The sequence below is a fragment of the Sturnus vulgaris genome, chromosome 11 (genome assembly GCF_052056855.1).
Source record: "Sturnus vulgaris isolate bStuVul1 chromosome 11, bStuVul1.hap1, whole genome shotgun sequence".
Lineage (NCBI taxonomy): Eukaryota > Metazoa > Chordata > Aves > Passeriformes > Sturnidae > Sturnus > Sturnus vulgaris.
In genome coordinates this window covers 15353611-15371907 of record NC_142253.1, presented here as the reverse complement: position 1 = coordinate 15371907, position 18297 = coordinate 15353611, and the positions used below count along the sequence as shown (strand labels likewise).

Below are 18297 nucleotides of genomic sequence, written 5' to 3'. Positions count from 1 at the left end.
TGCTGCAGTACACCAGAAAAAGCACCCTGTTAGCTGTAAAATCTAATGGAAGGAGCAAGACATCCCTGCTCCTTCTGCCCTTGATTCTTGGCAGTTTGGATTACAGAGTGCTTAAAGGATGTGGATTAGAAGAGCTGTGTTAACTGTGTGTACAGTCACTGTGGCCTCATTAGCATTCACGGTGCTGCACACTGATTTGACATTGTTTCTGCCCCAAGGACCTAGAAATCTAAAGGCAAAGCCCCATGGCCATCTGAAATCTGAACATTTCAAGGAAAGCTCAGAAGAAAGGATTCATGAGACTGTGAACAAATACATTTTTTGCCATGTCAAAAGCAGGGAGCAGGCGGGGAACAAACAACTGGAGCAGAGGAGAAAAATAGCGAGAGAGTCCTAATCGTTGTCAGCTTGATTCCAGCCTTGTTCACCCCGACAGACTCAGTCAGAGCAGGCTTTGCTGATTTACCCTGAGCTAAGTGAGAACATCCTCCATGCTTTTATCCAGCCCAGCTGCTGCTGGAGTTGTTTTAACGCCCTGGTCCCTTTGCCTTGTTCAGCCTTTACAGGTGCACGGGGAGGACCAAGCACAGCCAGGCAGGGTGGGAGGCAGCTCGTGGTGCTTCTCCGGGCAGGGACACAGCTGGAAGAGCTGCAGGGGTTGGTCTGTACTCCTGCACAGCACCTGAAACCGGCCCCAGTTCCTTCTGAAAAGTGATGACCTTCCACGCAGGCAGCTTTTCCTTTGGGCTTGGTTTGTGCTGTGAAGTTGTCCATCACATGACCAAAAAACCTTTTTTCTTTTTCCCTTCTGATTTTTAGGTGTAAGCTCTGTTATTGGCAGTAGAAAATTTTGGTTTCCTTGAAAGACACTGAGCCTGGGGCAAGTGGGGGGTTTCTTTGTGGAAAAAATATGATCAGCGTTTTCGGATTCCAATTCTTGGCAGGACTGCAAGAGACAACAGGCTTCAAAAGCAGCTCCCTTTTCTGTGCTGGTTTATAAATGTCTCTGTAGCTACACTAATAGCATAGCATGTTTTCTTTTTTTTTCCTTTTTTTTTTAGCTTTCTTCTGCTGGAGGGGTGCTGCTGCAGCAAGAGATGGAGAGGAAAGAAAACTCTTTATCTTGAGGATTTGGCACATGCTGTCAGGACCCACCACTTAGGTGAGACCCAGCTCTCTGAGCACTGCTGACTTGAGGCTCACCAAGAGTCAGCAAAGTGTTTTGTAAGGTCACCACGTGTCCATTTTCTGCCAGGTAAATTCCATTTCTCCATCTTGCCTGGGAGGCTGGGCTGCCCTGGAGTCTCCCACGTCCCTCTATTATGAATTCTTACAGGCTTCTCCACTCCTGCCTGCAGTAGTTAAGCTTTGGCTTTCAAGTCTGTTTTTTTTTTGTTTTTTTTTTTTGCATCCATGCAAGCATTTCTGTGCAGTGATAAGAGGAGCGTTCAGCACAATTTATTATCATGCTGTAATGTAATATCTTCTTAAAACATTATGTACATTGATAGGAAAATGTGTGGTCACTTAAAATTGAATGCTGTCTGTTTGCTGTTAGGGCATTTTAAAGAAGTTAATGATTACTGAGGTGAGGACTAACAGCACAGTGCTTTCTAATTTTGTGTTCATTTTATGCTTTTTAGCACAAAAAATTGCATGCAACTCTAAGACATTGGCTCACACAGAATTAGATGTGCTGAAGCTGCCACCTGATGTTGCCACACTCGGGGCCTCTGTGTGACATCTGTCTCTGAACATTCCTGGGCACTGTCCTCATATAGAATATAAGGGATAGAGAGTCTTTTCAGGTGTGGTCTGCTCAGAGTTGCCTCAGATTTCATAATTATTCACAATAATGGCCTATGGAAAGGAGATAGTTTCTGTGTGGAAATGCCAGGAAAGTAATTTCTGAAATTGTGCTGCTCTGTGCATTCAGCATTCCCTAGGAAGGAGCCTGTGTTGGCACAATTCCCCTTGCACAGGGTTCTTGTCTTTACTGGCTACTGGCAGAAGTGAGTTCACAGATCTCTGTATGTTGCACTGGCTTTCTTTCCCTCTGAGCCTGAGACCAGGGAAATAAAATCATAAAATTGTTCCAGCAGCAGGAGTCCAGTGAATGGGTAATTGTCACACAATGTAAAGGTGTTTGAAAGAGTGGAAGAAAAAAATAATATAAATGTTCTCCTTTTACTGAGAAAATGTATTATTATTTATGAATAATTTCTGCTGTTGTAGGGAAGTATAAGATACAATCAGAGAGACCATAAAAATGAAATGTGTAAAGTGTTATTTACATTATATTGGAGAAGAATCACTGGCAGGGAGAATGCTGGTTTATTTAAATACAAAATCAGGTTATTCAGAATTGCATTCTTAGATTAACTGCTGTACAAAATGTAGTCCATAATTCTTCCTGCAGTAGAAATAGGAATCCTGGTGAGCACTGCTAAGACTCTAAGTTGTTTGTATCTCCAGACTGTGCTGGTGTCTGGGGTTGGGGCTATATTCTGCTGCAGCAGGAGCTGAGCAAACCCAGAGCTGAGTGAGAGGCAGTTTTCTGGGAGGTTTCCTGTCCCTACAAAGAGTGAGAGAACCAGTGAGACCACAGCACCCAGCCCTGCTGCTGGGGAGCACCCACAGCCCAAACACCTGGGGCAGGAGCTGGCACTACCCTTCTGTTCTTAAAGAATTGACCAATTTTTAATGAGGTTTGCAACTAATTGTCAACATTCAAAGGTTCATCACTGCATCAAGGCATGAAATGATCCCTACAGATCCCCTCTGGGCTGTCAAGCCTGTGGAACTGGGGCTGCATTTGGGGTGTTTCCTGCTCTGTTTATCCATTCACTGCTTGTTGCAGTGCTAGAAGCGAGATCTGGAGAGTTCCTTTGCATATTAGAAGACAAAAATAGCACAAAAAGGAGAAAAATACCACATTTCTTAGTTCCCAAGATGCATTTGGAGACGGATGTTGCTGGACTTTGTAGGTAGGTGCTGCACCTGATTTGTAGGATGGGTGATCTGCAAAGGAAGATTTTGCCTTTGCTGTTTCAGTCTGTCAGTAGTGGAGCATGAACAAGCATAAAATATCATCACCTCAGATTTTTGCACTTCTATATTTTACCATAAAATCGACTGCTTTCTCAGATTGGAGAGATTGGACTGTGCTGAACAGATCAAGGTCCCTTAGGATGGGGCAACCCTACACATCCATTAAAGAGATGAGCACTCAGAAGTGGATTGTGCTCTGGAAATTCTACCCAGAAAAAGATAACTGTGGCCATGAAGAACGTTTTCTCCTCTCTTCCTATTGACAGAAATGCAGCCCAAGTAATGTAAGTTTATAGCATATCAGATCCCTGCCAAGAGAAAAGCATTGCTTAAGATCAGCTCAAACCTGCTCTTTCCACTGGGAAAGGGAGTTCCTACAGAACTGCAGACTTTGCTGGGTGCTTTCTGCTTTTCATGACAAATGACAGTTCCAGAGAAAAGGAAAAAGCCTTGGAGGGGAAGTTTGGGTTTTGATAAAGATTCTGAAGTTTTGGTGAGAGCTGGAGGAAGTTTTATGTTCTGACACAGCAGGACAGAAGGGCAAGGAGCAAACAAGGACTATGCAGAATGAAGTACTGCTTTAGAAATGTCCAAAATATTTGTTTTCCTTGACAATCTGCTCCATTTACTGTCATGATCAGCTGCTTCCTCAATCCCTGCTTTGATGTGTGCAGGGAGAAGTTCCAACTGCTGCTCTGCCTGCAGCCCTCTGTGTGTGAGTGTGTGTAACCATGCCTGGAAAAGAATTAAAGGAAAAGCACTTTTGCTTTCCATTTCAAGAGCAGCTCCTCCTTCTGAATGCTGAAATAAAGCTGATGGATGAAATATATCTTCGTGTCACAACCTCCTGAGCCACAGGCTGTGGTCCTCGATGCTCAGACCCTCTGGATGCCCAATTTCTACCTCTGTGTGTGAGGCTGAATGCCACAGTCTGCAAATATCTTAAAGGAGGGTCTGGAAAGATGAAGAAGCCTGGATTTTATTCACTCAAGAAACAAAGATTCTGAGAGGCCCTTGTATAAGGCTGCCTATAATGAAATGTCTGCACAAAACAAATGCAACAGTACAACTCCTTTTTACCATTACAACACCCCACACATAACACAGACCTTGTGAATAACTGCACGGTGATCTATCCCCAGATTTATGGTATTGCACAAAGTTTTTCACTGTGAGAGTAAACACAGAGGATGTGGTATCTGTCAGGGGTAAGAGTGGACAGACAAGCTCAGAAGCTGGAGATCTGAAACAATCCCTCATGTGAGCAATGTCTGCAATCCAGGGAGAAAATAAAACACTGCCCAGTGTTTAACAATCATTCATTTTACTCCAGCATTACTCAGGGCCTGTAATTCAGTGAAATATTGTTTGGAAAGCCGATTGTTCAAATGGGTGTGGATATAAAACTAAAGAAAATGCTGCCCTTGGAGGCAAGGCCATAATCTTTAGTTTCAGTTAGAAGAAAATAAATAGTAACTATTACTCTGCAGCCTTTTGAGAGCTTTCTGTGGTCTTAAATCTACAAATGACTGTGTGGGAGAATAAAGAAGGAAAAGGTAACCTGCTTAACATAAAAACAAGTTCTAAGAGATTTCTCTTCTAATTTTGACTCAAGACTCCTGCTGAGCCTAAAGTAAACACTGTGATATTGGAAGAAACCAAATAGGTTGTTTGGGGTTTTTTTTTGCACTGGGTTTTTTTTTTTCCCTTTTGTCATTTTTGGGTTTTCCTGGGAGCACCTGCTAGTCCCTGCCTATATGACCTGCGAGCTGTGGGATTTCTCTTTCTTTTTTAAAGCTCATTCTTTCCAGAGTTAAAAGGTTCTGGTTACTTCAGAGACAGAAGTCAGACCTTGCCATGTATTGTTCACAGAATGCATCCACAACTCCTCAGGCTCAAAAGTTCCAGGGTACTCCATAGAGTTCCTTAGAGGAGGTTGCTTGATGGCAGAATGCACAGGAATTAAAGGAGAAAAGGTCTGGGTGATTTGTATGGTTTGGAAAATGGTGTTGGCTTACAACCTTTGGACTTAGTCTTGAAAAAAATCCTTTGAAAATCAAAACAGAACTTGGGGATTTCAATTTAAATCAGCCTGAGAAACATGAATTGAGTCATCAGTACTGAAACATGAGTCAACTCTTTGCCAAAATATGCAAAAATATCTGTTCTATGTTAGAGCAGAGATTAACCAATGAAAGATTTGAAAAACTGGCAGGTCTCATCAATATTTCCAGATAGCACAACTGGAGATGAATACTCTGAAACCTGAAAGGAGGGAGTTGAGGTTGCTCCTCATTTTCCCCATGGACCATGGCTTTACTCGCTCTCAAGTAAAATCCTTTTCAGCATAATCAAGCTTTTCAAGCTTCCATTTTTTAACATTCAATACACTTTGAAATTCTTCAAGATGGACTTCAAATTGAGTTTGGTTTTGGTATTCTGAGAGCAGCATGAGGAATTCTTATAATAATACTATCTAAAATTATAGCCAGCTTTTTTACTTTGGAGGCTTTTACAAAAATTCCAAATCACTACTTAAAAGTGCAAATATTTACATGTCTAGATTAAAATCTGGCTATAATTTTTATTTTGCAGACCACGTTTCAGAGCCAAGACATGAAAGAAATGGATTCTTGGGCTACACAGTCAGGTTGGTTTATTTCTTGCTAATAAATTCCTAACAGTGTACATATTTACTGAGATCTTCAAAATTAGCCTTTTCTGGGAAGGTTTGGAACATCAGTTGTCAGGCTGTACTTTAGAAATGCAGTTCTGAGTTCTATTTACCCTCAGTCCAAGCAGATGTGTGAGTGGGATCCCTGCCCATGGCAAAGGGATTGGAACTAGATTGTCTTTAAGGCCTTTTACAACACAAATCATTCTGTGATTCTATTCTGAGCTCACAAAATGAAAATTCTTAAGCTTTGTGAATTTTTTGGGGTGATATAATTAATTTGCCACTGTTTCTATCCAGTTAAGTACGAATTTATATGCTGAATGGAATTACAAGGAGGTTCCTTTGTCTTTAATTTTTGGTAACAATGGTATGTGTAGGATAACTCAGATTGGGGAGTGAGTAAGTACCTGAGTAAGCAAACCTGTCCTCTTCCTTTTTATAAAATTTCCACCCATCTGACTATTTTTATCTTAGAGAGAATGGGAAGAAAGAGAAAATTTCCCCACTGAACTTTAAAGACTGCTGGTGGAATAAACAGTCCCACTCAGCAGAAAGTTATCCTCAGTGAGTGGGTACATTCAAAAGGTTATGAACTAAAAGAAAAAAAGCAAAGTCCAAATTGGATTGCTGGCAGCAGCTCCTCATGTTTCACTTAAGCCACTTTAGTTAAAATGACTTTCCTGTTTGTTTGCCAGGAAAAACAAGATGCTTTGTTTAAGTTCATTGCCTCTAATACTTTATAAGTAGGTGGGTACTGAGCTATACTCTGTTTTCTATGACCTGGGCTCTGAGAGGAGAGCATTGCTGTCAGAAGTTGCCATTCTGTGCCTATTTGGATGCAGAGCATCCACCATTGTGCACAGACTCTCTCTGAGCTTCCATGTGTGTCCTCTCTGTGCTTGGGTTTGCAGCCTCAGCAGCTGTGCTGCCTAAATCGGGGGGAAATGCTTTTTTCTCCCACTTGCTTTTATTCCTTGCTTCTCAGTGTTAGGCACAAGTGAGACATTTGTCTCTTGGCTGATGAATAAGGTCAGACTGAAAGCCCAGGCACGGTGTGTGCTGACCATGCCAGGCTCTCTGGAGAGGTGTAGGAGGGGTTTTTTTGGGAGGCCCCTTTGCTATGGCTGCCCATAGTTATCACCTGCATGGACTGAGGTGTCCGTAGCACAAAAATATTCTGCATCAGGCTCTGCCCTGTTTGTCCCCTGCCTGAGGCTGGCTGGCTGTTGCTGCCACGGTGGCCACCGGGCTCTTTGGGATGCTTTTTCACAAGGATTTACATCAGAGCAAGGTCCTTTCCTTGTAGGAAAGTCGAACTCGGATGCTGCTGAAGATGTGGGACTGTCCCAAATTGTCACTAAATCATGGATTTCTGAGGAATGAAAGCATTTTAAACTCTGCTCCAGGTTTCCTCGGCCACATCTGGTTTAGCGTGGGTGCAGCCACACTGGAGGTGTTGCTGTGGGTTCCTGCAGGGCTGTTCCTGGGGAAACAGTGCCAGAGGCACCTCATTGATCCAAAGAACCTTCAGGACACAAGGGGGGTCCTGCTGTTATGCATTAATCTCATTTCAGAGCAAAATAATTGAGACAACAGAGTATCACAAGGAATGATGGAGGATTAAAGAGCAGCCTCTTCAAAAAGGGTATGAATAACTTGAGGAAGGCACATCAAAGTGCTCTCTTGGGCTAAGAAACAGTCCAGCCTCATCCAGACACTGTAAATAATATTGTCCCCAGGGTTCTGCTGCTCAAGCAAGAGTACAATAAAATTCTTTCTGCAGACCACGGGGTCGATTTGGATGCTGGTGTTATTGCAATTTCCAGAAAGTTTAAGTACTGCAAAGACTGTGGAAACTCAGCAGTTTGGCTTCTTCCTGGCACCTGCCCAAAGCCCCCCACAAACACAGTAATTGCAGCTGCACAGGACTGGGACTGTGGGCCAGAGCATCCCCAAGCCCTCCCCAGTTTACACAGGCACCAGTTTCTTTATTTGAAAAACAGAACAAAACAAAACCCCACAAAACACAACAAGTAAAGCTGCTGCTTTAAGGGCTCTTTCTTCGGTTTTAGCATCCTCTAAATGACTCAAATGGGCTTTGTAGGCAGAGGCACACTGCGGGTGAGGATTAAGCAAGCCCGGTTTAATCCTACAAGGAGTAATCAGATGTGGAAACACCCTGTCCTTTCCCCTTGGGGGACATTCCGTGAGCAGCCGTGTTCAGAGCAAGCTTTATTGTTGAAACCACCTCCGTGCTGGTTTCCTCATAGTGCAAGAGTTGATGCAACCCTGCCTGTTAACTTTTTATTTTAAGTTCTGTATATTTTTATTATGAAAGAGAGTAGGAAAACCAGTGTTCTTGGATAATCAGATTTATTTATATCCAGCCCTGGTGTTGCCATTATGATGAGAACACACACAGTAAAGAACTGGGGTCTTTTGCTTTTTTTTGAGAAAAATACCAGGTATTTAAGGCAAGTCGGTAGGGGACGTGGTGAGCAAGTTTTATTTTAGAAATGTCACTCTGTGCTGCCTGGAAATTGAAAACATCCGTTCCAGGTACCTTTGAGCATTTGAAAATTACTGTCACCTGAAAGCTTTTACCCAAGTTTCACACAGAAGGCCGAAGGAGTAACAGTAACTAAGTGAAAAGGAAAAATTAATTGTCTTTTTCTCCCTGGAGAAGAGATCCATTCTGCTGGAGCTGGATAGCACTTGGAAGCTACAGAGCTCCTTTTCATTAGAGAAATGAAAGGCTCATCATCCCTAGAGCTCTTAATTAGGCACCTTTTGCCATTCACAAAAATCTGTGTCTCTGCTGTCAAGTCCTATTTGTTTTAAAAAATTGTTTAATTCTCCTCAGTTCTTTTGTTGGGCAGCAGAAATGGATAGACCAAATGAGTCCAAACACTTTGTAAATTGTAAGAGGTTTAATATAATCAGTGTGGCCATGCCAAGCTCAGTGAACAACTGTACAGCAATGCTTTGGTGCCAAAGGCTCACAGAGCAGGAACAAAAACCGTGTTCAAAGCAGAGAGGGCTACAGAGGAGAGGGGGGGAAGTACATATGGAGCATTAGCTGCCTGCAGACCCTATATGGTCCTCTTTCATTTATGGTGGCTATTAATCCACAGGAATTGCATATCAGTTAGGGAGGGAGGGTCAAAGTGCTTGGGTCTAAAAATACTCATGCTGAATGTTTCTTAGTGCAGGTTTTCTGATGAGGAGTGGTTTAAACCTTTTGTTTAAAGGAGATGGAATTTCTTTCTCAACACTACCTGAAAAATAACATCTCCTAGGTGTTGAATATCAATTTCAACTGACATCAGCTGTGTTTGTAAGCTTTCCTTTGAAGTATTTCTCCCTATGATAATATTCAATATCTGTTTACAAGGCTTTGATTTCATGCAGGAAACAACTGCTTTTGTACAAACGTGCAAATGTATATATGAATGCAAGTATTTGCATCTAAATGTGTCCTCTTCATTGTTTCCTTGTTTTAAAAATCTCAGCCAGCCTTGAAACAGGAATGAAACAATAACCAAAACTCTTGGGACCTGCCTGACTGGGCTCCATCAGTGAACCCAAGCAAAGCTGATGCAAGTCCCACCATGCAGGAATCTGAGCCTTCCAGGAGTGTGGTTGCTGCTTTCCAGGCTGAGAAGATTCTCCAGTTACCTGCATTTTCAGGTTTGGATGAGCTGTTCAAGAGGTAGCACTAAATATACAGACGATTTTTTGCAGAATTTGGTGTAAACATTCCAGGTTTTCCCCAAAACTTAGGTTTAAAGCTACTATAAAATTGTTCTTTGCATGGTTAGAGGGGCAAATGGCCTGTTATTAATTGGTGTAATGTATTTTAGAGGGTGGATACAAGGAAAGGTAAGTATTTATCTTGTGTAGAAGCTGTACATTCTGGGAAGAAAGAGTTTTAAACAAAGGCCAGTATGATTAGAGGAAAAGGGTAGATAGAATTGATTGAAAGTCTTACAGGAGTCGTTTTCACACTGATTATCTGATTGCCTTTTCAGTACATACATCCTTCTCTCTAAAATGGTGCCAGTTTGAGTCACTGCTTCCTGTGTTTTGTGGCTGCACAGGTGAGCTGTGCTGGGAGAAAGCCCCAAAGAATTTCCTTACATGCATAGGAAGGATTACAGACCATGAGTCAGATGCATGATGTAGCCTTGCAACCTTCATCAACCAAATTGTGCCAACTCTGATGTCTCAGCTGTCACTGTGGGGTTTCAGTCATCTTTTTCTCAGCCTGTTAGAGAAGTTGTCAGCAAAAGTATCAGTGTAGTGTATCAGAAATAGCTTAAGAAATTATAAAAATGCTCACCTCCTTTATTTCTGTGCCCATTTGTTGTTGCTGCTGGCATTTACATGAGATCCAACACAAATACCTTTATTTAGTTGAGTACAGTACGATTTGCTTTTTAGTTCCTTCTTTTCCAAAGATAAGCAGGTCTTACTCCTGTTTTATTGATTGGAAGTTGAAATTTCCATAACCACACTGGAGAGTCTTGCTGACAGAGCAGTGTAAGCAAATTGTCTTGGAGGTACTCCCTTCCCAGAGGATGGAATCGAAGAGGATTTATGGAAGAGCTTCACACAAAAAGGAGTTTTGCTCCTTCCCACAGTGCTCACAATGCCCAGTTCAGATTGCTGAGTTAGATCATGGCCATTGCCTCAGAGGCAGGTGCAGCATGTCATGCACACACTTTTTGCCCAAGGTTATAGAAGTCCCTGCAGTCTGTATTTTGCTTACAAACATGAGACATGATCCATGCACGCACTCTGCATTTGCATTGGATTAGCTGTAATTTGCAATGCAAGTTCTTTTGGGTGATGACAGTGACAACATTAAACATCAGGGCCTGCTGGAGCTGTGCAAAACCCATCAGAGGCTGCCTGTAGACTCTTAACTTACGTATTTGCACTCTAAGAATCTCCTTGGGTCTTCACCTGTGGAAATGCAGAGTGAAACTTTACTCAGAAAAGCAGTTTCAGCTGGTGGTGTAACAGGGCCAGGCATCTGCTGGTGTCAGAATGAAAATGTGACACATTGTGTTCAGCCAGACCTGAGATGAATTTTGAGAATTGCTCAAGCTTGGAAAGCTTTACATGGTTTGGGAGGAGAATGAGCTGCTGAAATGCTCAGCAGCCACTGCAGATCTCACACATGTGTTGAGCAACACAGGATTAACAAATCTTGGGCCAGAGAGAGAGAGAGAAAAGTCATTGGGAAAAAAGATGAACGATGCAAAGTCTCTTGTTTGTATCTGGGCATTGGACAGCTCCAGTAAACCCCTGAGTAGCTGGCAAAACAGTATGAAAATCTGCAGCTATTTCTTTTACCAGCAGATTTGTTTAACCCCTGACAGAATCACTCCTAAAGGTGAAGGGTCTGGCCATGGCTTCACTTTTTGAATTTAAATCTACCATTGAGCAGTTAGCTCAAAGCTGTGTTTCAGTTGACAAGAAATCATGATTTGGAGCTGTTCTTACCTTTCCATCTGAAATTAGAGCACTCAGGTTAGCCCTGCTGGTGACTGGGAGGGCTGTGCTGAGAGTACACATGAGAAGAATCTGAATTCCAGTTTTCCCTCCTGTGTGCAGCACTTGCAAACAGCTGTGTTTATATATCTTGAACTGCTCCTGTGGGGATCACCCAGTTGGGGAGCCCTCTGCAGCTCTGGGAGCAGAGCCTGGGGTCAGCCAGCCATGAAACCGAGTGAAACAGCTGATTCCTGACAGGAGGGCACTGCCACTCGTGTTGCTTTGCTGTGACAGAGGAGGTGGCTACAAACCTCTGTTTACATCTCCCCATTTCACTCAGCTCCAGTAATTATTGACAGGTCTAATTGCCAGCAGGTGGCTGTATTTTAGTGTAGGACAGAATCAAAGACCCCAAAAGCTTCTGTAAATGTACAGGTTATACCTGGAACCCTAGGAAGGCAGAGAACAGCACTGATTGAAACCTCACAGAAATCACAAAATCAATTAGGCTGGAAAAGACCTCTGAGATCGTTGAGTCCAACCTATGACCCAACACCACCATTTCAACCAGACCAAATAATGATTTCTGTAACCAGTGGGAGTTTTGCTGACAGATACCAGATATTTCAACATTTTAAAACCAGCCACAACTAAAATTGGCAGCGCTCAACTAAATGGGAACAGGAAGGAAAATGTGTTAGGGAAGGGTAAACAAATGCTCCATTTACATAACAATAAAAGTTTGTATTAAAAAAGAAGCAACCTGACAGTGTGAAATACCTTTCAGTACTGCCTGCTTAGGGCAGTACAATAATGCCTGACTGAGTAATCTCAGCTGAGAGATGTGATGTGGTGGGAGATACAGAGGATGTGTTTAATCACCCTGTTCTTTGTTAAGTGACTCAGATAAAAGATTATGTGAGAACCATTGTCAGAGGAAGGAAGTTATTGTCAGTGCTGGGCACTGAAACCAAATGAGTTTACATTTTTAAAAGTTTCATACATTAGAGCCTTCTGAAAGATTCATTGATTCAGGCATCCTAAAACAACAAACAACTCAGCGTTAAAGGACAGCCTTGGCCAGGGACATACAGTCAAACTGCAGCTGTGGGAATGTGGCCACAAGATATTGATTTTGTAAAGTCCTGAAATGATTTGGGCCTGCTACCATCTCCATTACTGCTTTAAAACGGAATCTGAAAATGCCTGTGTTTGGAAGAAGCAATTCTGTGCTGAATTTCCCTGGCAAATTCCATCACTCACTCTAAGAGAGGAGAAGTTGCTGAACTCGCACATGCAGGGAAAGACTGTGAATTACAGAGGTTTGCAGCCTCATGTGGAGAGAAAATTGCAGGATTCATAAAGCAGTAGCTGGAGGAAGTGTGTACAGATGCTTCCGAGACCTCTTGTGCAAACAGACAACCCCTTAACTCACAGATTTAGAAGCAGAATTAACTTTGTTCTTCAGCACTGCTTCTCTTAACTGCTTCACTGCCATTACAGATGCTACTGGAACACCTTCTGGGCTGTCTTTTTTGTAGAATTGAGTCTAATGTCTCCCCCTAAACTAATCACCTTCAGCAGCTCTCACTGAATTTGGTGCCTTGGCCATGGTACTGTGTTCATTTTTTAACTTCCAGTATCTGACAATTTAGTGTTTTCTTAATATTTCACCCTAGACATATAGGGCAGTAGCTAACAGACCTGACTGTATGCACTTGATTTTACACCTTTGTCTTTCGATTTAGACAAGCTGACTCTAGAAGGGATTTATTACAGCATGAAATACCTAATTCAGCAGGGGTAACATCACATGCTGCCATCCTCAATAGCAGAAGTTTATAAAAGACATCAAGTATCAGAATGGTCACTTTTACATACCATGAAGTAGCCAGGGTTACTCAGAGAGCTTACAACATATTTGCTCTTTATTTAGTTCATGCAGAATTAATTCTGTTTCACAGGAGAACCTGATTTTGTACTAGATAAATAAATATACTTGACTCTATAGATGGTAGTGTCTATATATTTTTTAAATATTGCTTTCTGTATTAGGGATGTTCACATACCTACCACAGCCTTGCCAAACTAGCTCAGTCTTATTCTCTGTCACTCAGGGCTATTAATGTATAAATAGATTTTTTTTTCTTCCTTTCTTCCCTTCCTTTCTTTTATTCTGTCTTTTATTTCTGTAATCACCTGGCCATTTGTTCTGGAGGTGAATGCCTGCCCTGTGCTTCTCTTGCAGAAAGTGCACTTCATTAGGTGTGTGTCCCTGTGGAAGCCCCTGGACCAGCCCACCCTGATGAGGCAATCCCTCAGCAAGAGAATGCTGTCAGCACGATCTCCAGATCACATTAGCAAACCTCCATGGAGCAGGGCACTTCGAGCCAACTCTGGATGTGCCTGTCTGGGAGAGCTTTCCAAAGGGACAGGCTGCTGGAAGCATTTCTGGGCTCTGTGTGGAAAGCTGCAGGCAGGACCACGCTGCAAAATGTCCTGCCTGAGCCTGGCAGAAGCTGGGAGGCTTGAAGGAGAATAGTTCTTGGCAGAATGGTTTCAAACTGCCGGGGTTTGAAGTTTGTTAGAGACCTACTGAGCAGCACTGCCCCGTGTTCTCCTGGAGCTGCTGCCCTGCCCAGGCAGGGAGTGACTGGACAAAAGCCCTCCTGGTCCCACACCCCATGGAAGCTGGGCTTGTTCCTGAGCTCTTCTCTCACCAACCTCATCCACACGGGCTCTTGGGGTGCTTTTCACCCACCCCCTCCTCCAAGTGCCCCATCAGGCTGTCCTTGCTTGAAGAGCTGCTCAGAATGGGTTCTGCTGTGTGTGCAGGGTGTTCCAAAGCTCAGCAAGGCAGCACCAGACTCCTTCAAGGAGAGCAGGGATGGGAGCACAGCAAACAGAGACTGCTGGGAGCTGGGCTCTGAGGAGCAGGACGAGGAGGTAGAGGAGATGAGTCAGATGTGCAGGAGGCTGAGTGAGTGCTGTGGTTTTGTTTGTAAGAAGGCTTGTGGCACTCTGAACGCATCTTTCAGTTTTCTGAACATGCTTCAGATTTGTACAAACTAAATCAAAGGGCTAGGTGAGCTGGCTGATCATTCTCAGAAGGAAGAGGCAGCTGTGTTCAAGCTCTTCCCCTGACCTGAATTCCTGGTTGAAAAGCAAACCAGTTTCTTAGCTGAAAAGTAAGTGTCAAAGGATACTCCGGTTAAATTATTTTTTATTTTCACTTATCAAAGAAAATTAAGTGACAGGGATTAAGTGGATAAATGTATCAAGTAAACCAGCAGTGAAAACAATATACTCCCTTTCTAAAACTCTAAACAATTACTGCCATGTGATTTGGAAACTGTCAATTAGCTCTAAGCACAGTGAATCAGAGCTGCTTTCTGGTGTAATGAAAATAGAGCATCTCCCCGTCACATCAGTATAGATTCCATTAACCTTAATGACTCTTGTAAGGCTAAACCTTGTCTTCCCAGGCAGATTGAACACTGTGCCATGTAAGCTTTGCCTTTAACTTATCTTTGCAAAACTCCCATTGATTCTACTCTAATTTAAACTAGAAATACAGAAATTGTCAGGTCTGAACAGACCACTGGTGCTAATTTGACTTTTTGTTGCTAACTGCAACCAGTGATGGATGGACTCAGGGAAAAGAAGAATGATCCTTTTCCTGTCCTCTCCCCTTTTCTCTTTCCACTTGTACCCTTTCCCTAATTTGTTTAATTAAGTGTGGTGTGATTTCTTTACCCCTAGTTGATGACAAGTTTGTGTACTGAAATGGAAATATTAACAGATCTTGTGTCTTCAAACTCCTCAGTATTATTAGAGATATTGTTCTTGCTAGTGTAAATGTCAAATCCCAGTTTGGAAATAATTCTTGTTTCTCCTGTATTAAATGGATTATTCAAAGAAGTTTCCAAATCCATTGCCAGGAGCCTTCTTTTTTAAAAATTGTTGAATGCTTCCTTTCAGTGGGAGAAAATGCAGATAGGACCATGTTACTCCATGAGCACCACCATCTGCCACATCTCCTGTTTCATTATAAATCTTGGCTATAGTTTATTTGGTGAATTGAGAGGAGCTCTTCTTAGACTCATCCCAGTGTAACAAAGTCCAACCCTCTTTCTTCCAGTTACAGAGAATCTCTCTTCATGATGCACTTAAATAAAATTGCTAATTCTTCATGGGGAGAAAGACATAAGCTGAGGTCTCAGCTAGAATAATGTCTTCTTGGTCTAATGGCTGGTATATCTTTATTGATTAATTTCTCCAAAATATCTTTTAAGTTCCCAACCTATGACATAATGAAGTGATATTTCTATGGGCCGTTGCTCAGTACTTCAAAATTGGGCCCACAGGGGTTCCAAACTCAGGATTTGAAAATGAAGGTACCAGAAGTTAATTACTTTTTGTACAAAAATAGGATGTGATTTCAATTTCTGAGATGTGTGATCTGTACTTAGCTCATGCCTGGTCAGGCTTTCTCTTAAGTGAATCTCTGTCACACATCAGGACAGTTCATCTATGACCACAGCAAAGTTGCTGCTCTTGTCAACTTTATTGCTGCACAAATTCTTTCCAAAGTTCTGTGGCTGTGGTTTAGAGAATGTGTATTATCAACTTCCTTTGTTCCTCAAATTAGGAAGAAAATATCTCCTAATGAATTAGGAAAAAAATCCTGGAATATTTTAATCCTGATGACTACAAATACCACAATCTGCTACAGTGCAGACTAGAAGGCTGTATTTGAATTTGAGAGGGAAAAGAGTCCTTCAGGCTGGGAATTTAGGGGAGGATCTCTGAGTAAATCATTCTCCTGCTCAGGTATGAAGATGGAGCATCTGCTGGCATCTTGTCACCCAGCTTTGTTTGAACAGCAGCTCCTCTGCAGGCAATGTACTATGATATTTTTTTTAAATTAAAGTATAACTTCTTTTCCTATCTTTATTCTTTGCATTGGTATGTGCAAAAGCTTCTCATTCAAGTGGGAAACTAAAAAATAAGCAAGTAAGTATGAAGGAGTCAGGAGGTTAACTTTACAACTCCCAGACCAAACAGGGAAAATATTTAAAAGCTGAGCACCTTCAATATTGTGACAGAGGAGGGGGAAACATCACAAAGATCACATTTGTGGGAACCTGTGCAAGATTTTATGGGCTTTCAGTGTGGTAACTGCAGGGCTGTGTGAATCTGAATAACAAGTGAATTTAGGGAAAAATGATAAAATACTAAAGGGCCCAAATTGTTGGTAAAGCTCCCCTTACTAATAACTATTAAAAATTATTAAATCAGGAGGTAAAGGCAGAGGGTTTCACTAACTACAGAACCTTGTATTTGAAACAGCCTGTATTTCCAGCAGAGGTGTATGCACACAGGGTTGTATGGCCTGGTGGTTTCTAATCCAATTCTCAAACAGAAAGCCTTCTTCTGCAGAAATCTCCTTTGCAGCTGCACTGTCAGGGGCTCACCCTCCAAATCAGGTGCAGGCAGCACTTCTGAGCTGCTGTCTCCTTTGTAATAGGGCCTCCATTCCCATAAACTCGTTGTGCTCAATCACTGCAGAGGCCAGGATCCAGAAATTTGGATGTGGCATTAAATGCACGTGGATGATTTTGTACAGTAAAGGAGCTGCTTAGTTTTTGTATATCCACCAAGGAGTGCTGAGCAGTGGCCTAGGTAGTTTGGAGAAAAAGAGATAGGAGATGCTAATGAATACAAAATTTTTAATTATCTCATTAATTTAGAGCCACCAGAGCTGCTCAGACACAGTGTTAATAGCAGAGCTTTGCAGTTGTCAAGTTTGATCCAAGTATTTCTTTCCAGTCTCCCAGTCCTGATCCCCTTCCCTTCATGCAGTAAATCGAACAGGACATATCTGAACTTCTAAAGGTTGCCAGATGTTTCTTTAATTAGGTTAATAGGAGGCAATATCTTCCAAAGGGCAGAGGAGTTTTGGCTATCTGGTGAATTTAATAAGAAGAGATGGCAGTGGGGCTGTGTGAGTACAGGTGCCATCGGGGGGGCACAGGAGAGCAGCACAGCTGGGTTAGGGGCACTGCCCAAATGGGGTCAAGGCCATGTGACAGGGAAGCTGTTTTGGTTGTCAGAGCCAGGTCACCAGATTGTACAGTTCATATCCTGTTTCCATCGTTGGGTTCCTTCTTGCTTTGTTTTCCCAATAAGTCAGGTCTCAGTGCTCTAAAATTTCACTGTTGTCAAAACCAAGTGCATGATAACTGAGCTGCCACTTGAGCAAGCAAAAAGACCCTGTTGTTTAAAGAGATCTCTTTCCTAGTGTACCTCCAGGCCTGTTTGCCTCTCCCACTCACCATCTAGTGAAGGAATCTAAATAAAGAAAATAGATTTCACATCTTCCAAATCAATTTCTTTGTCCAAACCTCGGTGTTTGTTCCTCCCAAAATCACATTTTTAAGCTTATGAATGGTCCATATTAAGTAGTCTATCCAAGTGGCCAATTTCTGAGGGCATTGGAAAGCTAAGAAGGACAGAAACAGCTGCATTCATAACTCCAAAACTCTTAATTCTGAATAAACAAGGAGGGGTTTATAAAGACTAAAGCTTTGTATTTAGAGAAAGGGAATAACGAAGAAAATACGCCAAGAGGTCTAACCTTACATTCCCATTGTACATAATGCCATTTGCAAATTTGTCTCCAAACCCAGAAACTTCCAGACTGAGGAACACTCCAGTGGTAACAAAGGAGTGACAGCATGGGCTGCTCATTGCTCCTGGCTGCATCTTCATCCCTACCCTGGTGCCAGAGGGGGACCCTGAAAACCTCCTGCCTTCGACTGAGACAACCAGAGATGCAGCAAGAGCTGTGGCTTGGTGTCTGCCACAAAGCAATCCCTGCTGAGCTGCTCACCTGACCTTGTACCAGCTCTGTGCTTTCCTGAGGTGCTGCAGGTCCAACCTGCTGGCCACAAGCCCAGGACATCCTCCTGCTGCAGCCAGGTACTGCTGATGCCACCTGGGCTGCTTTCCTACGTCCCTTAGCTAATCTGCTTCTCACTGCTGCAGCCTCACTACCAGAGTAC

At 42.6% G+C, this 18297-nt stretch overlaps 1 long non-coding RNA gene across 1 annotated transcript in view; it reads left to right on the top strand.

Annotated features, from left to right (window-relative positions):
• Positions 1–18297, top strand: part of LOC106849214 (uncharacterized) — a 39039-nt gene that overhangs the window by 9943 nt on the left and 10799 nt on the right. Inside the window, exons 5-8 of the long non-coding RNA XR_001402588.2 lie at positions 1062–1162; positions 5647–5701; positions 9241–9418; positions 17923–18214. This is a non-coding gene — a long non-coding RNA (uncharacterized LOC106849214). The remainder of the gene's footprint in view (positions 1–1061; positions 1163–5646; positions 5702–9240; positions 9419–17922; positions 18215–18297) is intronic.